Here is a 19,574-nt window from a genome sequence, read left to right as displayed (position 1 = left end):
TGGCCGAGTTCGGGCCCTCAGAGGCCACCAGTCGGGTGGAATACCGGGCAGATCTGTCAGCGACTGGCCAGGTGATCAGTGGTGCCGTCCAGTCACTGGCTGCTCTGATGCGGTCAGTGAACAGGTCAACACGGGCACTCACTGCTGCCACACTCGCTGTGTCAGCCAGGCATCGCCAGGGCACCCGGCGCGCTGCAGCAGCACAGCGGTCTGTCCCTTGGCAGATTGGTGCGCATGCTGCAGTGCTGGCCCGGGCGAGTGCCAGTGTCTCAGACGACCAGCGAGCGCCTGCCATCCGCCAGCTTGCCGCCATTCCTCCAGCCGCCACTGCTAGTCCCCCAATGGAGCTGCCAGGAGCTGCTGCAGCGACTGATGCTGGCCAGCCATAGCTGCAGCAATCAACAGCTGCCCGCTCGACGGCCAGACCTCGACTAGGCCGACCCCCAAGGGCATCTGCCGTCACGACATGTGCCCCTCAGGAGCCTGCCCCCAGCCTTGCAGCAGCCAATGGCCTTACTTTGAGGCGGAGCAGCAGGGCGGGCAGGGGCCACCCAAAGATGGCCAAGGCATCGCCCTAGCGGGCCAAATAGTCGAATGTGTAGCCATTTGTGTTTGTTTCTTGAGGCCGAGAATTGGATGTTTGTTTTTTGAAGGCCGATGATGTGATGTTTGTTTTTGACGAAGGCCGAGAATGACGGCCATTTTAGTTGCCCTATTTTGTTAATCCTCTCCAGGTTGTGGGAGTGAGTAATGTGTTTGAGTGTTTTTTGGGGGTTTCGTCTGTTTTTGGTTTTCATGTGGGAAGGGCCCAGAGTTTGTACAATAAAGCATTTTATTTATTCACATTGTCCATGCTTGATCTTTGAAGTGTTTGTTGCCTTAACCAGCTGAGGGCTTGCGGAGCGGCTGCAGCACAGTGGCATAGTGGTTAGCACTGTTGCCTCACAGTGCCAGGGACCCGGGCTCGAATCTGGCCTCGGGTGACTGTCTGTGTGGAGTTTGCACATTCTCCCCGTGTTTGCGTGGGTTTCCTCCGGGTGCTTCGGTTTCCTCCCACAGTCCAAAGATATGCGGGTTAGGATGATTGGCTATGATAAATTGACCCTTAGTGTTAGGGGGATTAAAATACGTGGGGTTACGGGGATAGGGTGGGATATGTGTTGGTGTAGGGGTTACGGGGATCGGGTGGGATACGTGTCGGTGCAGGCTCGATGGGCCGAAATGGCCTCTATCTGCACTGTGGGGTTGTTGTTGTTGTTGTGTGATAAGCCGCCGACGGGCGGCCCTTGGATCTTGTGCGTCCCTCCTGGGCTGGTACTCCTCGTCCTCGTCGTCCTCATGCTCCTCCTCCTGAGGTGGTGGTCCAACGTGAGGTGGCAGTGCCTGAGTCCTGCGGATAGCCAGGTTGTGCAGCATGCAGCAAACGACGACGAATTAGGAGACTCGATCCTGTGAATGCTGGAGGGCTCCCCCGGAGCGATCGAGACAGCGGAACCGTTGCTTGAGCACGCCGATTGTTTGTTCGATGAGGTTCCTCGTCGCTTGATGGCTCTCGTTGTATGCCTCTTCAGCAGGGGTCGTGGGCGCGCGGAGCGGGGTCATGAGCCAGGTACACAAAGGATAGCCTTTGTCCCCGATAAGCCATCCTCTTGGGGGAGGCTGTGCCTGGAACATGTCAGCCACAGTTGTCTGTCGCAGGATAAAGGCATCGTGGCTGCTGCCTGTAAAGCGGGCATTGACAGCTAGGATGCGCTGCCTGTGGTCACACACCAGCTGTACATTGAGGGAATGGTAGCCCTTCCGGTTGCGGTACTCCTCGGCATGCTCAAGAGGTGCCCGCAAAGCCACATGCGTGCAGTCAATGGCGCCCTGCACCATGGGGAAGCCCGCTATTCTTGCAAACCCCACTGCACGCTGCTGCTGCTTGTCCAGGGTCATGGGGAAGGAGATGAATTGATGTCTCCTTCTGAAAAGGGCTTCGGTCACCTGGCGGATGCAGCAATGCACGGCGAACTGGGAGATGTTAGCGATGTCCCCAGTAGCGGATTGGAAGGAGCCGGAGGCATAGAAGTTGAGAGCCACCGTCACCTTCACTGCCACCGACAGAGACGTCCTGCGCATCAGCTGTGGCTGCAGATCTCTCTGAAGCAGCCGGCAGATGTCTGCAACCACCTCCCTTCGGAATCGCAGCCTCCTAACACACATCGCGGCAGACATGGTCAGATAGGAGGTCTGCTGGCGGTATACCCTGCATGGGTAAGGCCTCAGTTGGCGACGCCTGTTGCCCCCTCTGCGTCTAGCCAGGGCTGCCACTCTCTCACGGCGTCTGTAAGCCCTTCTGGCATAAGGCTGAAATTCAGCGTTGCCACCCAATGCAGCCCCCATTATATGCTGGCAAACACTGAGCTCTGAATGAAGGCAAAGATAATTGGTAAGCTCTGGCCTGAGCCAAAAATACCTGTCCAAGTGTTGGTCCAAACCAGTAAACTCTCCTCCTTGGTCTCTGTCCAAAAAACCGTTGCACAAGAGTGAATGCTGCAAAATGGCTGGCCTTTATACTGCTGGGTAAGTGCCCTTTAATTAGCGCTCCCCGCGGCCCGGCTGGCCTGTGTACCGTTCCACTTCACAGTCGCTCGGGCCGCCCGGCGCACAATGGGCCGGCGCGAGTGAAGTTCCGGTTTGGGGCGCACAAAGGGCGTTGCACTATTAAATGACGTCATGATCTGCGCGCGCAGCAGGGTGCGCGCTAAGACTTTGCGCCGGCGCTAAATGTGTCCTGAAGTTGGGGAGAGGCGCAGATCGCGCTGCGCCCGGGCGATAAGCGCCTAGCGCTCGAGATCTACTCCTCCTAAGGCGCTAGCGGCTGGCGCGCCCAACTGAATTTCTAGGCCCCAATGCCTTCAATTTAAAATTCTCACCCTCATGTTTTTTATGGCCTTGCTCCTCACTATCTCTCTAATTTCCTCCAGCTCTACAATTCTCCCCACCCAAATTCTCCATTCTTCTGAATAGGGCCTTTATTTCCTCTTTGCCTCACATTGGTGACTGTTCCATTAGCTGGTTAGGCCCCACGCTCTGCAATTCCTTTCCTACCCACCTTGCCTCTTCACCTCCCTCTCCTCCTTAAAACTCACCTCTTTGACCAAGCTGTTGGTCACCTCGCTTTTGTCTTGGCATCCATTTTTAAAAGAAAAACAAAAAGACATGCATTTATATAATACCTTCCACAATCCCAAAGCACTTTACAACCAAGTACTTTTGGAGTGTAGTCACTGTTGTAATGTAGGAAACACAGCAGCCAATTTGCACACAGCAAGGACCCACAAACAGCAAAGTTATAGGCCTAGAAATTGGGTATAGCCCCGCTTGAGTTGCTAGAACTGGCGGTGCGCAAAGTTTATAGCCAGACGAAACTTATCGCTGCCTGGCGAGATATTGGGTTGCATCGCCCCCAAAGGGGATTGAGGCGCGAATTCAGCCGTTGCACGGTGCTCCTAAGGCGCAAAAGTTCAGGCGCTACTCAATATCGACGCAGACGGGCGCAGCGCAGGTGATCTCAATTACGGGAAATCACGAGACTTCCAGGCGCCGGCCGGCTCTTAAAGGGGTGGGTCAGTCAGCCTGAGCTGCCACACCCAACGCCCTGTAGGCCTCAGAATCGGCGCTCGCCCTTCTCTGGCATTAGAAACTTGGTGAGCATGGAGAAGGTTAGACAGAGAGCAGAGCGCTTCAGCACTGAGGCTCTGGACCAGTTGGTGGCTGCAGTTGCGCGCCATCGAGATGTCCTGTATCCAGACAATGGCAAGAGGCCGAATCAGAAGGCTTACCGACGATCTTGGAGGGAGGTTGCTGTGAGGGTCAACTCCAGCAACATGGCGACCAGGACCCCTGTTCAGTGCAGGAAGAAATTCAACGACCTCACATGGATCGTTAGGGTGAGTGATGGTTTAGCAAACTTCTGATTCCCTCCATCTGCAGCTGACTTCGGGCACCCTGTTGCCATGATGCCCCAATGGCCATCTGTCAGCAAGCACCCATGGCCCTTTCTGGGCACACACATGGACAGATGTCTCAAGGCCTCATGTAAGGGCTCTTTCACCATGGGGGGCATGCGATGATGTCTCAAGGCCTCATGTAAGGGCTCATTCATCATGGGGGGCATGTGATGATGTCTCAAGGCCTCATGTAAGGGCTCTTTCACCATGGGGGGCATGCGATGATCTCTCAAGGCCTCATGTAACACAACTTCCCCTTCTTTCCTCTCCAGGCCAAGCTGGCGGCCAGGCGAAGGGACCACTTTCAAACCGGTGGCGGGCCTCCACAAGTGGTCCCTCTCACGGATCTGGAGGAGAGAGTGCACCAGATTCTTGGAGGACGTCTGTCTGGTCCTGTGACCACTGCATCTGCTGACCCCATTTCCGACAGCGAGGGTAAGACTCTCACCTTTTTCACCTGTTGCCTTCCACTTGGTCCCCCCGCCAGCATGCTTCCTCAGTGTGCAGCCATGTCAGAGCCTTGCCGCAATCTGGCATGCCTTTCCGCAAACCTGTCCTTTTGCTAAAGCCACTCTTCCACCTCCCTGCTTTCAGATGAATCAGCACCAACTCGGGCTCAACGCACTGAAGCTGCCAGTGCCAGTGCCACCGGAGGCGAGGAGCAGGAGGAATCCAGACCAGCCGTTGCAGAATCCGGGGAGCGGACACATCTACAGACTGGGGATAGTAGTCCCCTGGAGGGGAGGGGGGGGCGGCTCTGAGGATGAACCAGTTGCCGGAACAAGCGGCATGCAGCAACGCAAGGGGGATAGGCAAGTTCGGCCACTGTCTCCCCGGAGGGCAAGGCAGGTAGTTATGACTGCTGCTCAGAGTGCAGAGGAGGCGCGTTGCCTGGGTGAAATGAGCAAACAGGCCCGGCTCAGACACACGTAGCTGATGGCTGCAGTGGAGAAGATGCCTCAGTCAATAGATACATTGGCTAAGAGTATGTTGGACTTCGGGGCAGCAATGGAGAGGACTCTCCAGGGCTTTGGGGCAACAATGGACAGGACTCTCCAGGGCTTCGGGGCAACAATGGACAGGTCTATCCAGGGCTTCGGGGCAACAATGGACAGGTCTATCCAGGGCTTCGGGCCAACAATGGAGAGGACTATCCAGGGCTTCGGGCCAACAATGGAGAGGACTGTCCAGGGCTTTGAGGCCGCTATGGAAAGGACTGTTCAGGGCTTCGGACAATCCCTGGAAAGGTCTGTCCAGGGCTTGTCCGAGGCAGTGGAGCGGTCGGCACCTGCCTTGTCCGAAGCAATGGAAAGAGCTGTCCAGGGCTTCTCCGAAGCACTGGCACCTGGCACACAGGTCCTCACTGTTGCCACGCAGTCACTTGCCGGCCTCGTCCACACCCAGATTGAGGCAACGCGATCTCTCACTGCAGCCACCCTCTCTGCATCAGTTAGGATCACCCCGGGCCCTTCCAGTCCCATACAAGGCCAGGAATCAGTGGAGCATGCAATTGTGGCGGATGAGCCGAGCCGGTCCCCTCAGATAGCCAGTGTGTCGTCCGACCATGGTGCAGGTGTCCTCTCTTGGCAGGAGACCATTGCACATGCCAGCGCTGGGACGGCTGCAGTGCAGCTGCCACCACCTGCAGGGCACACTGCTTCCAGCCATGGTCACATCAAGCATCCTGCGTCCGCACCCTCCAAGCCCAGAGGTCGGCCAGGCCGTCCCTCAGGGGCTTCTGCACTTCCACACAGTCAGCAGGCGTCCCCCAGCCTTGAGCCCGCCACTGGGGTCCAATTACATAGGAGCAGCAGGGAGGGAAGGGGCCGGCCGCGAAAGAGAAGTCATTCTCCCTCAAGGGGCCAGTTGTAGAGGGAGGTGCTGAGACTTTTCTTTGTCCAAATTCAAGGACACCCTCACCTGTTGTAATATTTGCAGAAGTTTTGTTGAGTTTTGCGGCTTTGCCGAAGAGTTCACAGTTATTTTGTTAGTTATGGTTTCTGTTGACATGACGTTGTTTTGCTGTAATGAAAGACTTTTGTGACAATAAACAGAAGTTTCAATGTGGCATGGTGCACGTGACTACTTTCAGTGATGCTGGCATTCAGAGGCCGTCAAACATCCAAAGTGCGCAGGAGTTAAGACTCTTATCATTCCACCAGAGGGGTCTCGAAACGAGTCCTGATGAACCTCTGACGTATGGCCCTTCCACTTTCAGGAGCCCTTCCATCTTCCTCCTCCTCCTCCTCCTCCTCCGCCTGCTCTTCCTCCTCCTCCTCCTCCGCCTGCTCTTCGTCCTCCTCCTCCTCCTCCTCCTCCGCCTGCTTTTCCTCCTCCTCCTCCTCCTCCTCATCCTCCTCCTCCGCCTGCTCTTCGTCCTCCTCCTCCTCCTCCTCCGCCTGCTCTTCATCCTCCTCCTCCTCCTCCTCCTCCACCTGCTCTTCCTCCTCCTCCTCCTCCTCATCCTCCTCCTCCGCCTGCTCTTCGTCCTCCTCCTCCTCCTCCTCCTCCACCTCCGCCCGCTCTTCCTCCTCCTCCTCCTCATCCTCCTCCTCCGCCTGCTCTTCCTCCTCCTCCTCCTCCACTCCGCCTGCTCTTCCTCCTCCTCCTCCTCATCCTCCTCCTCCGCCTGCTCTTCGTCCTCCTCCTCCTCCTCCTCCTCCTCCACCTCCACCTGCTCTTCCTCCTCCTCCTCCTCCTCATCCTCCTCCTCCGCCTGCTCTTCGTCCTCCTCCTCCTCCTCCGCCTGCTCTTCCTCCTCCTCCGCCTCCTCCTCCTCCTCCTCCTCCGCCTGCTCTTCCTCCTCCTCCTCCTCCTCATCCTCCTCCTCCGCCTGCTCTTCCTCCTCCTCCGCCTGCTCTTCCTCCTCCTCATCCTCCTCCTACTCCGCCTGCTCTGCTGGTTGTTGAGGGACAGCTGGAATTGGCTGGGTGCGTCGAATCGCCAAGTTGTGGAGCATGCAGCAGACGACAACGATGTGTCCCACTTGCTCCGGCGAGTACTGCAGGGATCCCCCCGAATGTTCCAGACATCAGAAACGCTTTTTGAGAACACCAATAGTGTGCTGTTCACTGTGCCTGGTCGCCTGATGGCCGCTGTTGATCAGCTCTTCTGCTGGGGTGTCGGCCACACGGAGTGTTGTCATTAGCCATGGGCAGAGAGGATAGCCCTTGTCCCCAGTAAGCCAGCCTCGTGTTCGAGCCAGCACCTCAAAAAGGTAACAAACTGAGGTCAACCACAGGATAAAGGCATCGTGGCTGCACCCTGGGAAATGCGCGTTGACTGCCATGATGATTTGGCGGTGGTCACAGACCAGCTGCACGTTGAGGGAGTGGAACCCCTTATGGTTGCGGAAGTCCTAAGGATGCTGGCATGGCACCCTCAAAGCCACGTGTGTGCTGTCAGTCGCCCCCTGCACCATGGGGAAGTCCGCAATAGAAGCGATACCCTGCGCGCGCTCCGCCTGCTTGTGCAGGGTCAGAGGGAAGGTGATGAATTGATGCCTTCGCCTATAAAGGGCATCTGTAACTTGTTGGATGCAACAGTGGACTGCAACCTGAGCGATAGTCGCAATGTCCCCAATGGCTGACTGAAAGGATCCGTTGGCATAAAAATTGAGGCCATCAGTCAGTTTAGCGAACACGGACAGAGAGGTCCTGCACCGTTCACGCGGCTGCAGATCCTCAGCAAGCAGGTGGCACAGATCAGTAACAATGTCCCTCCCGATTCGGAGCCTTCGCAAACACTGCTCCTCCGACATGTCAAGGCTTGACACCTGCTGCCTAAAGACCCTCGCAGCATACCGTCAGATTGGTCGACCTCCATTGCCCCTCCTCTTTCTGGCCAATCCCGGCCCTCTCTCCCGCCGTCTCTCTGCCCCTTCACAGTGTTCGGCCATGAGGCCGTCGCCCTCCAAAGCAGCTCCCATTCCGATGCCAGTTGGTCAAAAGGCTGTTAGGTGTAGTGCTCCAACTGCTCCGGACAGGTTTGAAGGTCCCAAGTACTCTTAAGCTAAATTCCCAAAACTCTGCTCCACAGTAGCTCGCCAACTCTCTCCAGCAACGATCGCAATGAGCAGGCCAAGTGGCTGAAGCTTCTGCACTAGAGCTGTCCCCTTTAAATAGCGCCCCCTACTCCGAGAAGGGCCTGCTAGCGCTCCCTTGAACTGTCACTAATAGCGCTAGGCGTTAAGGCTCCGGGCGCCACCCAATATGCGCTCAGGCGCTCCTAAAAGGCGTTGCACACTGAAATGACGTCATGATCTGCTTGCGCTCGCGGGCGCACGCAAATACTTAGCACAGGCGTTAAATGTATCGTCAATATGCGGGTTGTCGCTATCTTCATAGCGACCGCCCCAACATAGGGTATCGCCCCAATTTTAGGCCTCTTTAGGCGCTCAACGCCGGCGCTACCAACCGAATTTCTAGGCCTATAATGTTTTAGTAATGTTGGTTGAGGAATAAATATCGGCCAGGACAACTCCGCTACTCTTTTTCAAATAGTGCCATGAGATACGTTACATCCACCTGAGAGAGTAGATGGAGCCTCAGTTTAATGTCTCATCTGAAAGACAGCACCTGTAATAGAACAGCACTTAAGAACATAATAAGTAGGAGCATGAGTAGGCCATTCGGCCCTTTGAGCCTGCTCCGCCATTCAATGAGATCATGGCTGATCTTCTGCCTCAACTCCATTCACCGGCCCTATCGCCATATCCCTTGATGCCCTTACTAGTCAGAAATCTATCAACTTCTGTTTTGAATATACCCAATGGCTGAGCCTCCACAGCCCTCTGGGGTAGAGAATTCCAAAGATTCACCACCCTCTGTGTGAAGAAATTTCTTCTCATCTCAGTCCTGAATGGCCTACCTGTTATCTTGAGGCTGTGGCCCCTGGTTCTAGACTCCCCAGCTAAGGGAAACATTCTCCCAGCATCCATCCTATCAAGCCCTGTAATAATTTTGTATGCTTCAATGAGATCCCATTTCATTCTTCTGAATTCAAGAGAATACAGGCCTAGTTTACTCAATCTCTTCTCATACGACAGTCCCGCCATCCCAGAAATCAATCTCATGAACTTTCGTTGCACTCCCTCTATGGCAAGTATATCCTTGCTTAGGTAAGGAGACCAAAATTGTACACAGTATTCCAGGTGTGGTCTCACCAAGGCCTTATATAATTGGAGTAAGACTTCTTTACTCCTGTACTCAAATCCTCTTGTAATGAAGGCCAGCATACCATTTACCTTCCTAATGGCTTACTGCACCTGCACATTCACTTTCAGTGACTCATGTACAAGGACACCCAGGTCCCTTTCAGCATCTGCATTCCCCAATCTTTCACTATTTAGGAAATATTCTGCCTTTCTGTTTTTTCTACCAATAACTTCACATTTATCCACATAATATTCCATCTGCCATGTTCTCGCCCACTCACTGAGCCTGTCAAGATCCCCTTGAAGCCTCTTCACATCCTCTTTGCAACTGACACTGCCACCTAGCTTTGTATCATCAGCAAATTTGGAAATGTTACATTTAGTACACTTAGTACTGCACTGGAGTGCCAGCCTAGATTATGTGCTCCATTCTCTGGAGTGGGACTTGAACCCACAACCTTCCATCTCAGAGGCAAAAATGCTACCACTGAGCCAAAGCTGACTTCAGTTTTGTCAGATTACACTTCTGGTAAACACCTTGGGATATTTTTCTACTTTAAAGGCATTATATAAATGAAGATGTTGTTACATAGGGCTGGATTTTGCGGGGGGTCAGCGGACGCGATCGTTGGTGGGTTGGGTGGGAAAGTGTTTTTTTCCCCCAGCGGGTCAGGACTCCGCTGTGAACCCACCTTTGCCTGTGTCGGGTCTGTCAGCGCTGAGCAGACCCAACACGCAGAGGCGGGTTCACAGCGGGGGACCCAATTCAGGTAATTAGTGGCTTGTTCAGAGCCACTTAAGAATTAATTTGAGCTCACCTTCTGCATGTGACCGCTCACCCACAGGGTCCACGCTGGTCGTGGACCACATCTGTGAAGCTGAGGTGGGAGTTCAGTGGCCATTGAATCAGCTGTTGAGTTGACAGCTTCAACTGTACAGTAAAAGCTCCCACCTTACAGAGATATCGTCCTTCAGCCACAAACTATTCCTCACTGCATTTCCACAACAGATTCACCATGCTGCAAGTCTTTACACAAGTCTCCATCCAATCTGACCTCATTACCTCTCTCACCATTGACAGATCACTTCTGTCATCTCTACTTCACCTGCCATCTATTCCAGCAGTATTGGTGCCCTTTATACTCTCTCACCTTGGTCCTCAGAATCCCACCACGATCAGCCCCAACACCAGCAGCACCAGGCACACCAGCAGCACCAACAACACCACCAACAACCTTCTCCGCAATCAACTGATGCTGGGTAGGACACAGGGCATCAGCACCCAACCACATTGCTGCCCAGTAGGCCAGGGATGGCCTCACCATGGCCAGATTTACTTCACTTGACACTGTACACCCTGGCAGCCACATGATGTGCCAGGTTGGCACCACCCCACACCAACACCATAAAGCATCCCTACAATGCCCAAGCCATTCCTTTCACACTCATCACCATTTCAGTGGGTACCGTTATGTCTCACCATTCACTGCAACTCACTAAGCCACTTCCAAAGGTGCACCTCAGTGATGTAAAACACTGACAGCACAAATGTCAAAATAAAGTTGGCCATGGTCCCTTTAAGGAAACCGGCTGATGACATGTCATCAAATGACATCACCAGTCCCGCCTCCTCTAATTGGCCAGGAAACGCGCAGGGTGGGCTTTACAAGCCCCATCAAGGGAAATTGAATTCAGAGGCCAGGATGGAACCAGCAGTGGGGCTGAGACCTGCCACTGACATCGCCCACCATGGACCTGCCGAGGTTCGTAAAATCACACCATAGTCTCTGTATAACTCAAAAGCGAAGGCACATTCAACAATCAGATGGCTGATCACCAACAGTTTGTCTGGCTGCTGGAGATGTTCTTTATTCTTGACATCCACAGTGATTTGATGTGTTAATGAAGCCAGGAACCCCTTGTTTCAGAGGGGTGGACAGTGCCATTCTGTGCATTATTCAATTTGGAACTGGGGAGTTTGTCAAAGACACAATTAAATAATCAAGATAATTTAAGACAAATTGGCATTTTCTGGTTGCATTGAATTTACTGTGAGCACCAAGCGTCAAAGACAAAGTCGAGCATTTAAGCCCCTGGCAAGGGGAATGCTGGGAGGGGAGAGATTGAACCATGAAGACCGACTGTTCCCAGCTTACACTGGAGATAGAAAGAGACTCGCAATATTGGGAGAGACTTTCTACATTCATTACTGAAAAAGCAGAATGTAACTTTTAAAGGCCTGGCAGTTTAGTAAATTTATTTTGTAAGAATTGAGCCTGAAACAAACTGGAGGAAAGTATGTTGATGTTTTCACCTGCCAAAGCAGCTTGAAGTGAAGTATAGGTGCAAAGGACACTGATAATCTGAGATTAGTCTGAGTCCTAAGGGTACAAATCTCCGTAGGGGTTAAAATTCAAAAGGCTGCAGTTTCTGAATCATAGGTTATGACAGGTTCACTCACAGTGAGTGCATTTATACCATTGATAGACTCACTAAAATACCCTAAACCTGTATTACAGAAGCATGCAAATGTCTAACAGATGACTTTCTATTTTCTTCACCAAACTTCAGAGGTTTTATAGGACCAGTTTTACAAAATTGTGTTAATAGCAGAGAGCACGATTTTGCAAAATCAGCCCTTATATTCACCACTTTAAACAACACACATTTCTGTTTAAACTGGTGGAAAATTTGTGAGTGGCATTTTGTTCAGAAAGTGACAATGTAATATGACTAATATTTCAAATACATCCCTGTGTTGGAAAACTTAAAGAAACACGAGCTTAATTTTGTTTCATCCAATTTGCTCCCCTTTTCACACAAAGGTGCTAATTGTTGCTGGAACACAATTCATCACTGGCTGCTTTTTGGATACCTTACCCAAGAGTCCACTGTTCATGTGTGAGCTTAACTAGTGAGTGTTGACAGTCTTTTTGATACTGGACAGTATCATTATGGCCAAACTTAATCCTGTCCTCACTTGGTGACCACACACACACACTAACTTTTCAGCTGAGGTCATTGGATGACAATCAGCGTGCAATCCCAATACCTGATTATCGGGATGGGGGAAACATTCTGGGATGACTTTTTTTTTCTGGAATAGGACAACAACAACTTGCATTTATATAGCATCTTTAATGTAGTAAAACGTCCCAAGGCGCTTCACAGGAGTATTAAAAGACAAAAAAAAATCTATAGCCTCTTTAAAAGATGCAGTGATTATCAGAATTTGCCTGTAAGGCAAGTGTTATATTCTGTGAGGTCATACCTCATGCAGGCACTGCCACTAATTAGCATGGGACAGTGATCAATAGAGGCCTGTTGTTAGCATTGCGGGTTCACTATTGATTCAGGAAGCCAGTGGTTCCATGGTTTAAGCTGAGGCCAAAGAGGATGTGGAGCACTGCCCTCCACTTCTTACAAGCTATCGGGCTGCACTCATCTCATTAATTATCCCAGCCTAACTGGCAGCAGCTATTATGATGTGCAGATTTAAAACATGCCAAGGAAAAAGAGAGGTCACAAGCAAGTATGCTAAAAACATTAACAGAAGGTACGAATAAGCTGTATAATCTTTCTAATGCTGAGTATAACATAATTATCCCACCAACTGCAAGGCAGCAAAGGAAAGGAAACACCTTTCTCTGTGAATGTTAATCGAATATATTCAATAGTGCTTAGCAAACAAATGGAGAATCAGCAAGCACGGTTTTACAAACTGATTATTTTCAATGGTTAATGGTCCAATGGCATGAAAATAAAGTGAGTTTATGACTGCAGTAATTGGATTCAATGCCCACACGCACACACACAAATCTCATCTTTTGCCACAGATGTAGACTGAGGGCACTGGAATGGAACAAGCCCTTGAATACTGATGGTATGTATTTCTCCAGTCCTGATTTGCCACATCTTCCCAATCCCCTGTGGTGCATCGCCTGATGTTTCTTAGCTGTCAGTTACTATAAATATATATATATATATGTATACACATGCGGATTCCCACATGTACAATACATTGAGAATGCATATTTTAGAGGCTCAACTTTTGAAATTGGTTGTCTGCATTTGCACGATCCTGAATTGTGTGTCCTCTTCCCGGAGGTGGAACAGTTTTACATTGTGTCAGAACAAAATAGATGCAAAGAATTAAATCTGAGCCAAATGGTAATTTCCTGTCTGTGTGGAGCTGTAGAAATCTGAAGCTGCTGCACCAGCCCTCACTTGGGCAGATTTCTGCTAAACATAGATGCAGGGTTTTATGTGTCACTTTAAGCTTCACAAGCCCTGTTGTATAAATGAGCTTTTGAGACAAACTAGCTCTCAGTATAGAAAACTTAGCGCCATTAAAAACATTATCTAATAAAAGTGTATGTCTTATATTATCAGTGACATGTGGTAGATACTAGAGAGAATAGAATAAAATATAGCTGCATAAGGGATATATGGCTGCTTTACAATTTAAGAGTTCAAAACATGTTCTATATCATGAAAATCAAGCAGTTTATAAGCTCATCTAAACCCCACGGTTTTGTTACAGTCCATGACATGGTCTCGGAAATTGTTATTTTCATGCCGATTATAACCCTCTCATCTCCAAGACATGGATCCACATCAAGTCAGGACTGATGAGGTGAATGTCACCTTCTACGTACAGTGAGGTTGCGCAGGCTCAAATCCAGTTCTTAATGGGTGTGAACTTACGTCACCTCTTATTTGGCACTAGGTTGGCAGTCTCTCCCAGAAAGGTTACAATGATGTGAGAAATGGAACTATTACACTGATGTGACTGGTAGTTGGGCTTGTGACAGTAGGGCTGAGGCACAATATTGGGACAGTGTAGTCAAGAGCAACTTGCTGTGCATTCCCTCACTGGCAAATACTTAAAGCTGGCACTGGATACTTTAAAAGCGACCCATTTTGCAGCACTAACACCCCTCATTTTGATGAGTACAAAGTGGAATTGTTTAAATTTGGGGAGCTTTTACACTCGTATTCTGATCTAGTGTCACCACCATAAATATTTCTGTTGCTACCACAACGGCTGTCAGGTTTTTTCACTTGGGCCTAGACAATGGATCACGCCTGAATCGGGCACAATCTGGGTGCAGCGCATGCTACACGCACCTAAAGAGGCTGGTGGCAGGACCACGGGAAATTGGTCTTCCAGCCTCAGTAGTATAGTACTGGCGAGCACCAATCAGGGCTCCGGAGGCAGCTCGCCGGTTGCCGGGGGAACAAAATCAGCCATCTCGGACGTCAGCCAAGGGCAGCAGACAAGTCTGGCTGAGGGGGGCAGAGGCAATCGAGAGGCGGGCGAGCAGGGGCCAGCAATGGCCTGCAGCTATAATGTGGAGCCAGAAGGAGCACTGCTGCTCCTCATGGCTCCACAGTAAGGTAAGTATAAAAAAATGTACTTAGCCATCTTGCTGGCAGCCTCCAGCGTTCATTTCAAAGACTGCATGTACTTAGCATGCTGTGGTCAGCCGCAGACCAATTTCAGAAAGAAGTCTGAAATAGGCATTAGGCCCCTGATTTACATAAGCAATGGGCTTGACGGCAGTTTCAGGCAGGTGCCCTGGATGATTTCAGGGCATCCTAACCAATATGGCGGCACCGCACTTCCGGCATGTACTAAACGTGTGTACACTGTACGCCATATTAGACTCTTCTGTGCCTTTTTTAGCCTGAAAATGGGCATTGCGTGAACTGATTTCTAGTCCTTGGATTTGTGGTACAGGACAGAAATGATGAAGATCACTGGAAAACGCACATCCTTCTCACATGATAGGAAGAAACAATTTCATTGGAAGACCAAACACGGATGTTAACTACAGTATTCTACGTATGCATTACATAGAGAAAAGCACTAATCCCTGGGTTGCAAGTCTGTAACACAATCAAGAAGTTTAAGCTGCAACAGAAAAGCTTGGGTAATTTATATAGATGTCTGATCTCAGGGATTGTGTTATAGCTTAATCTAATTTGATCTAATTTAGCTATTATGATCTATAAAACTAGGTTTTCTAGTCTGATCCACAAAGTGGGTAGACACAATCAGAAATCTGGCTGGAATTCCGTGATACTAGGGGTTGCATTTTCCTCCACTATCAGGCCCAATATTGGACGGGATCGCAGAAGAAATGGAGCAGTAAGGCCTGCAATTTTACAGAATGGCAGGATTCCCGAAGGTCCAAGGAGTCATGGATTGGAGCATGTGCTCTATTGCTAAAATCTGGTATTTTTTATCATAATGGCAAAATTTGGCATTCCACAAATATAAAAATTAGTTTTTCAGGGCCAGAACTGTTGTTTAGCAGTCAATACGCTGTTAAAACTCCAGTTGCACCTACTTCAATAAGGCTTAACATTTAATGGGGAATTTAACAGTGATATTAATGCGGAAAAGCTCAAGTTTTCATCAGTTCCACTGATTTCACTGATTTCACGGATTGCCAGCTGTGCAGGGGAGGTGGGGGGTTGGGGGGTTGGGGTGTGGGGGTGGGGTCCACAGCACAGCCCATGTCGGAGCAGTAAATGACTGACCGCAACTTCAGGATTTCCGCGTTTAGATGCGCATGCGCTAAATCCTGAAGTTACGGTCAGTTTCAGAGGGGTAGTGACGGCGAACGCTGACAGTACGCCATCATTACCCACCGCAAAATCTGGACCATTATATTATATATTATATATCTGTGCACTTTCATTGATGCAGTAATTTTTGTTGCTGTTTAGGCCTAATTATTTTCATTTGCAAGACTTTTATTTCCAACACTGTTTTTACAACCATCTCATTTCCAACTGTTATTTTGCTGGAAACAAGGGTAGAAATTGCAGCTAAAATCTCATACATTATATGCACACTTACCTTTGCCCTGGGATGTGGTCTAGACAGCTCTTCCTGGGCATGTCAAAGGAGGCCTGTCTTTGCCACCTTCACTTCATAAAGAGGCTCTCACATAATAACTATATCATTGCCTGGAGGCCAACCTGCAGAGAACTAATGCCATTGTGGAAGCACCATCCCCTCATTGAGAAGATGGCCCACCAGCACCTTTTCAAGGTGACTAGGGTTGAGTAATAAGTGCAACCTTGCCAATATTCCCCATATATCCTGAACCATTAAAAAAAAATGTTTCAGGCATGAAGCTCACTACTGCATTAAAATGTTATGCCACCAGCCTAGTTCCAACCACCACCATATGCCAAATCAGTTAGTTGGCTATCCATAGATGCATCAAACAAGTGGCAGAGGCCTGTTTATAAGGCACAGCACATTGTTGATCACTTTTCCTGTGGAAAGGAGGCATCAGCTTGAAAGCACATAAAACTTTGCAGGATTCCCAAGAGTGCAGAGTGCAGAGTGTAGCCATGCACTGTACAGACCAATGAGCCTGACCGCCATCACCTGACACTGCTATCCTTTGGTAAGTGTCAAACAGCACAGCCTTTCCCACTACTGCCTCATGCAGCTGCAAGTCCACTTTGCCAGCCATCAAACAGGGATTCAGCTGCTATGTCATTCTATCACTTGCCCACAGATTATGTTTGGTGCCTCCACATTGAGTTCTCTTTCATTTCACTTGTGCCTGGCAATTCTTACACCTGTTACCCTCTCCCCACCCCAGCGCAAAGGCTGAGAAACATTTAAAACCCATTTTGCATTCTTAAAAAGGTTGAAACAATATTGGTCCTCATATATATCCCCTTACTTTTAAGTGGGCACATCCTTTTAAATTTGTCCAGGCAGCCAAATTTTCAGCATTTCCCATTTTTTGCCAATGCAAAGGCCAAAGCTGTGCTGGGACCTTGTGCTAATTAATCAAATGACCTAATCCTGCAAAATGTTGTACAATCAGCTCATTGTGCTTTGAGCTAGTCCAAATTAAAATGAATGGACTGGAAATCCTGCAGGGCCAACTGACCTCTGTACCTGAATTCCCAATGCACAGTCCCAGGTCACGAAGCTCTGTGCCAGGTATGCTAATTCTTGAAATGGACCTTTATTATCTGTATATGGTGTGATACTCCCTCAATTACAAGAGCTTCCCATGGAGGGGGGTGGGGGGGCGGTGGTCAGAGGGAGAATTAGAGGAAATTGAACCCCTCCAACTGCCAGCACATGGTCAAGCCAAGGTATGCAAGCAAATCACATGCCTCGCTCTCAACCAAAGCAATCTTGCATGATGTAAAGGCGAGACAGAAGACATAAAAAAGGAAAATGAATATAAAATGAAAAAATGAAAAATTCAATTTTTAAATTTATAACAAGCATATCATAATACTCCGAATTTCTTCCCATGCAATAGAATTCTTTAGTGCACAGGAGGAAGTCTAAAAGCAACATTTTCAGAATGGATGGATGTGCCTCAGAGTTCTGTTAAATAAAACCAAGTGAAAGTACAGTTAAAACATGCTGAAGAACCAAATCAGCTTCATGATGAATGAATTTAGTTATTGTCATTAGCAACTGAGACATATGGTCAGCACATCCCACTGTGCAAGTGGAGTTCCTTCCCCCCAGCAGATTTAGCTTAGCTGCCTAATGTAGATAGAGACACACACAACACACGCACATACACACTCCATACCTAGCCCAACTCACTTCCCTGAAATATAGATCTATTGGGGGGAATTTTAACCTAAAAAAAACGGGTGGGTTGGAGTCGGGTGGAAAGTTAAAGTGTTAAACATTTGAATCCCAACCAGAATCCGCCTCCAACCCGCCCACCTCCTGCGGGATGGGGGGCAGGGGTCATCCAACCTGCTGCCAGGAGGCGGGTCGTCAATTTAATGTTATAATGAGGCTGGAAGCTTTAACCCAGATTCTGAATTTAACTTTAGCTGGTTGGGTATTGCAGGCCTCATGAAACCCACCAGCTAAAGTAAGGCGAGGACTGCTGGATCCAGGAGGTAAGTGCTTTTACACTTGCCTCCTGAATCCAGCGTTCCTAACTAACCCACCCCCTGTGATCGGAGACCCCCCACGATGCCTCCAATCCCCCCCAGGCCTCCAATCACCCCCCACGAGGCTTCCCTCCCATGGTACTCTGGTCCCCGATCTGCTCCTCCGGGTGCTGATCATTCCCTAATGCCCCCGCACCTGCTCCTCTGGCCCTCTCCCTGCTCCTCTGGCCTTCCCCTTGCTCCTCTGCCCCCCCACCCCCCCGCTCCTCTGGTCATCGATTGTTCCCTAACACCCCCTCCCCACCCCGCTCCTCTGGCTCCTGATCCTCACCGACCTCCCACCCCCGATCCTCCAGCCCCCAATTGTTCTCCGACGCCTCCCCTCCCCTACTGCTGCTCTGGCCCCCGATCAATCTTCGACCCCCCTGCTCCTTTGGCCCCCAATCTTCATCCGAACCCACGCCTCCCCATGCTGGTCCCGGTCCCCGTTCTTAACCTGACCCCCCCTGCTCCTCCAGCCCTCCCACTGCTCCTCCAGCTGGCCCCCACGCGATCCCTACCTCCCCCCTCTCTGCGGCCTAGTGCCGCAGGCCTACCCACCTGGAGCCAGCCAGTCTCTATCTGGTTGGCTGCGGGTGGGAAACAGAGGTTTCCCATGCAAATCAGGCCCTGCCATTAACTTCAGCAGGGCCTGCGAGAAACTCGTTCTCCCGGAATTATCGACCACTTCGGAGACCCCCCGCTCCCAACCCGCCTTCCCCATTAAAATTCAGTCCATTATCTTTCAGTGTACCTAGATGTCCAATGATTGAATAGTCCAAATTTCCTTCTACATACCTTTGGTGTCTCCTCAATCTCTGCAGTCAGTACAAGTGCAATTTCATTGGTAGATGCTTGTTTTTCTGGTATCTTAAAATAATGTAATTGTAAAAATGATTACTACATAATTTTCTAATAAAATACGTTTTTTAAAGAGCAAACAAATGCCATACAGCTCATTACTTGAGTTATCTATAGGCTAATTACAATGACCTTACTTCACTTTGAAAATCCACTCTTTCATCAGCCAGTGGCATATTTATACTGCATCATCCACTGAAAGGTTTGCTGTCGATAGCAGACACATTAACAAGTGTAGGAGACTCATTGGCTGTCACTACTACACAACCCAAAGACACTATGAATAGTGATAGTACTTAATCAGCTGCTAGCCTAGGTGAACTTGCATTGATTAGGAAACAGCATGCCACTTGGAGCTTTGCATGTGTGCCTGCTGCTTTGGAACCTGTACAGGTTTACAGCAGATACGATCAACGCCACATTAATCTTCTCACAATCCAGTGGTAATACCTCAGGAACAAAACATTTTAATCAGCTCTCAGGAGATTTATTGAGTTTGCAAAACCATCAAACGCCAGTGAAAAGCTACACTACAGTGCCATTATCTGGAGCACCCCTGCTCAGTCAGGAGCCTCGGGGGAAGAAGAGATCAATGACAGAAGAGAAATGTGACC

The 19,574-nt window shown here is 49.9% G+C and overlaps 1 long non-coding RNA gene across 1 annotated transcript in view; it reads right to left on the bottom strand.

Annotated features, from left to right (window-relative positions):
* Positions 1 to 19,334, bottom strand: part of LOC147117570 (uncharacterized) — a 103,539-nt gene extending 84,205 nt beyond the window's left edge. The window contains exons 1-2 of the long non-coding RNA XR_015078298.1: positions 19,098 to 19,334; positions 18,898 to 18,969 (exon numbers count right to left, since the gene is read on the bottom strand). This is a non-coding gene — a long non-coding RNA (uncharacterized LOC147117570). The remainder of the gene's footprint in view (positions 1 to 18,897; positions 18,970 to 19,097) is intronic.
* Positions 19,335 to 19,574: the final 240 nt, after the last annotated feature.

This window comes from Somniosus microcephalus, chromosome 5, assembly GCF_052327205.1.
Source record: "Somniosus microcephalus isolate GS21.2 chromosome 5, FLI_Smic_1.0, whole genome shotgun sequence".
In the NCBI taxonomy this organism is placed as follows: Eukaryota; Metazoa; Chordata; class Chondrichthyes; order Squaliformes; family Somniosidae; genus Somniosus; species Somniosus microcephalus.
The sequence above is the reverse complement of the archived record's forward strand: the minus strand, read 5'-3'. Positions and strand labels throughout refer to the sequence as shown.